The sequence below is a fragment of the Eurytemora carolleeae genome, unplaced genomic scaffold (genome assembly GCF_000591075.1).
Source record: "Eurytemora carolleeae unplaced genomic scaffold, Eaff_2.0 scaffold67, whole genome shotgun sequence".
In the NCBI taxonomy this organism is placed as follows: domain Eukaryota; kingdom Metazoa; phylum Arthropoda; class Copepoda; order Calanoida; family Temoridae; genus Eurytemora; species Eurytemora carolleeae.
Window position 1 is genome coordinate 394005 of NW_019396097.1, and position 6134 is coordinate 400138.

Consider the following 6134-nt stretch of genomic DNA (forward strand, 5'->3'; position numbering starts at 1 on the left):
TCCCCTCCTGTAAACTACCCTCCGATGATTAACAGCTCCCCTCCTGTAAACTACCCTCCGATAATTAACAGTTCCCCTCCTGTAAACTACCCTCCGATGATTACCAGCTCCCCTCATGTAAACTACCCTCCGATGAATACATCCCCTCCTGTAAACTACCCTCCGATGATTAACAGCTCCCCTCCTGTAAACTACCCTCCGATGATTAACAGCTTCCCTCCTGTAAACTACCCTCCGATGAATACATCCCATCCTAAACAACCCTCCGATGAATATTTCTGGTTTCAGGTCAAAGAGAATTGTTTAATCAGCAGTTCTAGGGGAATCTTTGCTCTAACACATCTTTTTATTTCCCCTTCTCTCCTCCCATTCTAAATACTACTGGACATAGACTAAGTATTACATCCAGACATAAATAAATATCGTCTTTTAAATTATTTTTTATTGACCAATTTAATTACAATAATTCTTTATTTTGATATACCGTAAGTCATTTGAACCGGCATTATGATTTCTGTAAAAAATATGATCGGTACAACGTACATGTACATGTACATGTAAGTTGTACAAGACGTAATTTCAAATGACCCTCCATTAATAAAAGAGTGGCACAAATGTACCCTTACAAACTTTTAAGCAGAAATTAAATCTTCATGTTTTTAACTTTAAAAATTGATTATTTTTATGACTTGCGGATTTCTGCTTCAAGTGCAATGGGGGAAAAATTCAGAATTATTGATCAGGTTAATTAAGGTATTAAAGGCACCGTTGTGAATCAATCATGTCACTGTTTAAAACAAATGTCACTTAAAATTGTCAAGTCTGTGAAATTTTTACTTTTTCCTTCTTCATCCTTGAATCTGTGACAGGGTCCCCTATAGAGCAATTAATCCTGTCAATCACCATCCATCCTCTTTCCTTATCCATCTTCTTTCATTCTATCCATCCTCTTTTTCTCTTTCATTCTTATCCACCCTCTTTATCTCTTTTATTCTATCCATCTTCTTTATCTCTTTCATTCTATCCATCCTCTTTATCTCTTTTATTCTATCCATCTTCTTTATCTCTTTCATTCTATCCATCCTCTTTATCTCTTTCATTCTATCCATCCTGTTTATCTCTTTCATTCTATCCATCCTATTTTTCTCTTTCATTCTATCCATCCTCTTTATCTCTTTCATTCTATCCATCATTCTTTATCTCTTTCATTCTATCCATCATATTTATCTCTTTCATTCTATCCATCCTATTTTTCTCTTTCATTCTATCCATCCTCTTTATCTCTTTCATTCTATCCATCATTCTTTATCTCTTTCATTCTATCCATCATATTTATCTCTTTCATTCTATCCATCCTCTTTATCTCTTTCATTCCATCTATTTCTATCTCCTCCAACATTCTTTAATAAATAATGTTCATGTGCTTTGCTACCAAGTTTAGAAAAAGTCAATATGCTTTTGAAAATAAGTTTTAAGAATATGTCTATAATCAAGAAATACATTAAGACGAAATTTTTGGTCACTACTTTTCAATTTTCCAAGCTTCAAGATACAAGAAAAGAAACTGACTGAAAACAGTTCCTTCTCCCAGTCATAAACTGTTGTAATAAATTGTTCTATTTTAATTTGATATAACTCCGTCAGATGTATAAAAAAAATAGATAGATAATAGTTCAGAGATTTTAGGGGATACACCGGAAAATGAAAAAAAAACATGCTCCGATTGGTAGTGGACGGTTGAACCCCCTCTCCTGAAACCTCTACAGTTAATCTTAATTCTTAATGTTCAGTTTTGAACGAGTTCTTCTAAATGAGTTGAATCAATATCTATCTATCTATCTGCCTACCTAAGTTGCTCCCTGGATTAGCATGTTTAATTAGCAAGCTGGGAGGAAATCTGCAAACTAGCGGAAAAAAGTTTTCCTCTTATTCATTTACACTTTTATCATTATGTAAAGTTGGACGGAGTTTCACAAATCTTACAACGAGGGGTGGCAGGGAAACTAGAAAATAAAAGTTGAGAGGGTTGATTAAAGAATGGGTTTAAGAAGAGAATAAGAAAAAAAGGATAAAACAGTTGTTAATTTATAAGTGCTGCAGAATTGAAAGAGCATAACTAATTAACTTTTGTTTTGACTGAGTTAATTAGCGATCTCAGATATAACTATAAGAATCGAGGGTTAGGTTCAAGCAAGGTTGTATAATAAGGTTGGTTACTCTCAATGCGCTCCAATGTACGGAAAATGTTGTTTCCTAAGATAGATAGATTAAAGTCACTGATAAAAAAGGGGAGAGAGACGTTGTGTTAGTTTGAATCTATCTAACTTAGGAGACGACATTTTCCATACATTGGAGCGCATTCCGAGTACCCAACCTTATTATACAACCTTGGGTTCAAGACTCTATGGATGAAATTAGGTACCGCTAAGTGGGCTAAATATTTTCTGAGCATAAACTGACTAATATAAGGTTTCGGTTTTCAGATTCTCTAGGCGCTGTAGGCACTGGGAGATTCTCCATGGGGTATAAAATCAATATTAAGAGTATGGTTCCAGATTCTCTGGGTATAACTGAATACTGCAAGTCTAAGATTTACTGGGTATAGGTAAAAAATAAAAATGGAGTTAAAGTTTCTCAATGATGAAAATGTTAATCTGGTTCCATGATTCTTTGAGTATAAATGGGCACATAGAGCCATGTTCTAAGCTCTCTGATACTACAGTATCGGGTTCAAGATTCTCCGGGTATAATAGGGTACATAGAACCATGTTCCAAGTTCTCTGATAGTACAGTAGTCGGGTTCAAGATTCTCCGGGTATAATTGGGTACATAGACCCATGTTCCAAGTTCTCTAATACTAGAAGTTGGGCGAGCGAGGAAAGGCAGTCTGCCATAAGCCACAACATTTTCCCCTTCCATGCCACATATTATCTTGTTTGTCTTCCGGCAGCCATAAGCCACAACCAGACGATCTTCCAAGCCACAGCATTTGAGTCTTCTGGCAGTTAGTACTATTTTAAATAATAAATTTAGGGCTTTGAAATTGCAATTTTTAAAAATCCTGCCGCATTACTTAAAAGATAATACCTCTAAGAAATTTTAGAAGTTTATTAAAGATCAATGAATTGTGTGTTTAGTTTACAAACTGTTTTACATTTTACAAAGATAATTTTACATCATTTTACGCATTGTGGGCACCGAGACAAATTGTCTAAAGAATAAAAAAGATGAGAAATATCACAATATTAGCTGTCATTACAGCGTTTCAGATTTTCTCAAAAACTCCCTTTGAATTTTTAGAGTATGTTAAGCTGCATAATTTTCATTTTTTTCAAAAATAAGCCATATTAGAGGAAAGATTGAATTTTTTTTTTTTTTGTGGAAAATTTGTTTAGCAGTTTACATTAAAAGGAATCGTCATTATTTCAATTTAGAACTTAAAAATAAAGTTCTTTATATATATCTTTTGAATGATGTCGCTGGATTTTTGAAAATCACAATTTCAATGCACTAATGCATTAATTAAAAACGTCATAACTGCCGGAAGACTCAAATGCTGTGGCACGGAAGACCGTACGGTTGTGGCTCATGACTGCCGGAAGACAAAAAAGCTAATATGTGACATGGAAGGGAAAAATGTTGTGGCTTATGGCCGCCTGCCTTCCCCGCTCGTCGGGTTCAAGATTCTCCGGGTATAATTGGATACTGGAAACTACTAGACTAGATGAGCTGAACCAATCTTCAACCTCTACTAACCATTAACACTTAGTCGGAATTGGAAAACGAGGAAATTCAGGATTCTAGATCTGGTCAAAACTAACCCCTTGGGAAATANTTCTTTTTGATATACACGTACTGTAAGAACAAAATCAGAATAAAAATTATATGAAAGAAAAATGTATGGATTAGCTTACAAATTATAAAAGGAACTGCGAACGTAGTTTAACCCTATAAAGGCTGGGGGTCTGAATCTATGTATGACCTGGGGGGGGGGCGTTCGGCGCCCCCCCCCTACAAAAGGCTTTAGAAAATAGTTATAGGGTTAAAATGCATGTGCATAGCCCAATTTGCCAATGCCAGCTCATTGAAGAAAAAAAATTAGACCGATAACTTTAATAGTTTAGGTGCTAGGGAGTGTTGATGAAAAAGCCAAAAAAGAAGTCAGAAAAATGAAAAAAAAATTTTTTTTGGTTGTTTATTCAAATATCATAGTGTGACGCATGTTTCTGTATTCATTTTTCAAGGGCTTTTCAAAAATATAGTTTTAGATATGTAGCTAGCTTTAGTCACAAAAAAGTTATGGGCTATTTTAGATTTTATTCATTAAAAGTCACAAAATTTCACTATGTAGTGTCAAAATGAGAGTGCTCGGAAAAAAAACTACAGGGAGGGGGCGCCAACCCCCCCACCCCCAGCCTGTTTAAGGCTAAAGTGACCCTTCATCTATTATCTAAGCAAAATATATCAAGTTTCTCTCTAAAAATTGATAATTTTCCCTGACAGGTTCTCCATAAAAATGACATCCGAATTTAGCAGAAATAAGGGAGGAAATTAACAAAATAATATCAAATTACTATGTCTACCTCACACCTTCTCAACTATATGTTTCATTGGAGAGTAACTTCAACTAACGTACATCCCCTTAAACGTTCTAATGCAATTCTCTTGAAATGTTGAAAAAGTAAAAATAAGATTTTAATTTTTCAGAAAATATTGATAAAACTTTTTTGAAAAAATCCGTACAAAAATCCGTACATTTTCAGAGGAAATCCGTACAATTTTCGAAAAAAAAATCCGTACAATCCGTACAATTTTCGAAAAAAAAATTTGTACAATCCGTACATTTTTTTAACAAATCCGTACATTAAAAAAAAATCCGTACAATTTCCGAAAAAATCCGTACAATCAGTACAATTTTCGAAAAAAATCCCTGCAATCCGTACATTTTAGAAAAATAAAACCATTTTTGAAAATATTATTCAACACTGTCTCACCCCCCACCCCCATTCCCCAACACCTCTTTCTCTACCCCATTTTGTAACTCCCCCCACCCTTCCCTCAGCAACCAATGATGTTCCCTCTAACAACCTACATTCCTGGTAGTAATAACTACGGTAGGTATTTGAATGCTTGGATGAGAACCCGGAAATAATGAAAAAATAACTGAACTGAAGAAACTCAACTTAAACTCAATTTTAAAATCCATTTATCTTTGCAACCTGAAATCTTTGGTTTTTGAAACGGAGCCTAATTAATCTGGCAGAATTCACAGCTTATAATAACAAAAGTCTACCACATAAGGTTGCAAAGATATAAAACTTAAACATTACTATTATGAAATGAGTGAAAATAAAAAACCCGGTGTATTTCCAGGATAAAAATCCGTACAATTTGAAAAAAAAAATCCGTACAATTTTAGGGTTACAAAATAAAAAATCCGTACATTTTGTCCACACTGTAATACGCATAATACGATAGGGAATTTGTGTCTAATATAGGGTTTGCCCTTACAATTAAGATTGGGGAGTTCGGGGAGTGTGCGTGCATGTCCCTTGTCCAACTTTCTAAGCCCAGCTCGTAAAAATTTAAACTCAAACTTGAATGGTTAGGGTGCAAGGGAGGCTTTAAAAAAGTTCAAAAATTACGCCAGAAAAATGTTAATAAGTACTTACTTTTACTTACCACAACAATATACGATTTTCATTTAATTTTTGAAAATTTTAAAAATCCACGATTTTTTTTCTTTTTTACGATGTTCACAATTAAAATAGAAGATGGACGCGAAGCGCCCTAAAAGGTTAGTTATGTGAACACTGTACTTGGTGAATAGTTTTTCCAGTAATTTTTAAATTAACTTATCAAGTGAAATGGCCTGGGAACACTGCACAATTACCGTGTTTCATGTTGGTTGTACTTGTAATATATGGGTTCCACTGTACAATTAATCGATAACAATCTTTAAAAAATACATTCAACATCATTTCTATCAAAGAAAAGAATATGACAAAATGTTAATAACAACATCTTAGTTATCATTAACTAGCTCAAAGGCCCGGCGCGCCCGGTGGAAAAAAGTTTTTAAAAAGATTTTGAATATTAAAAATAAAATTCTATTTTTTGTAGCCCATGACACC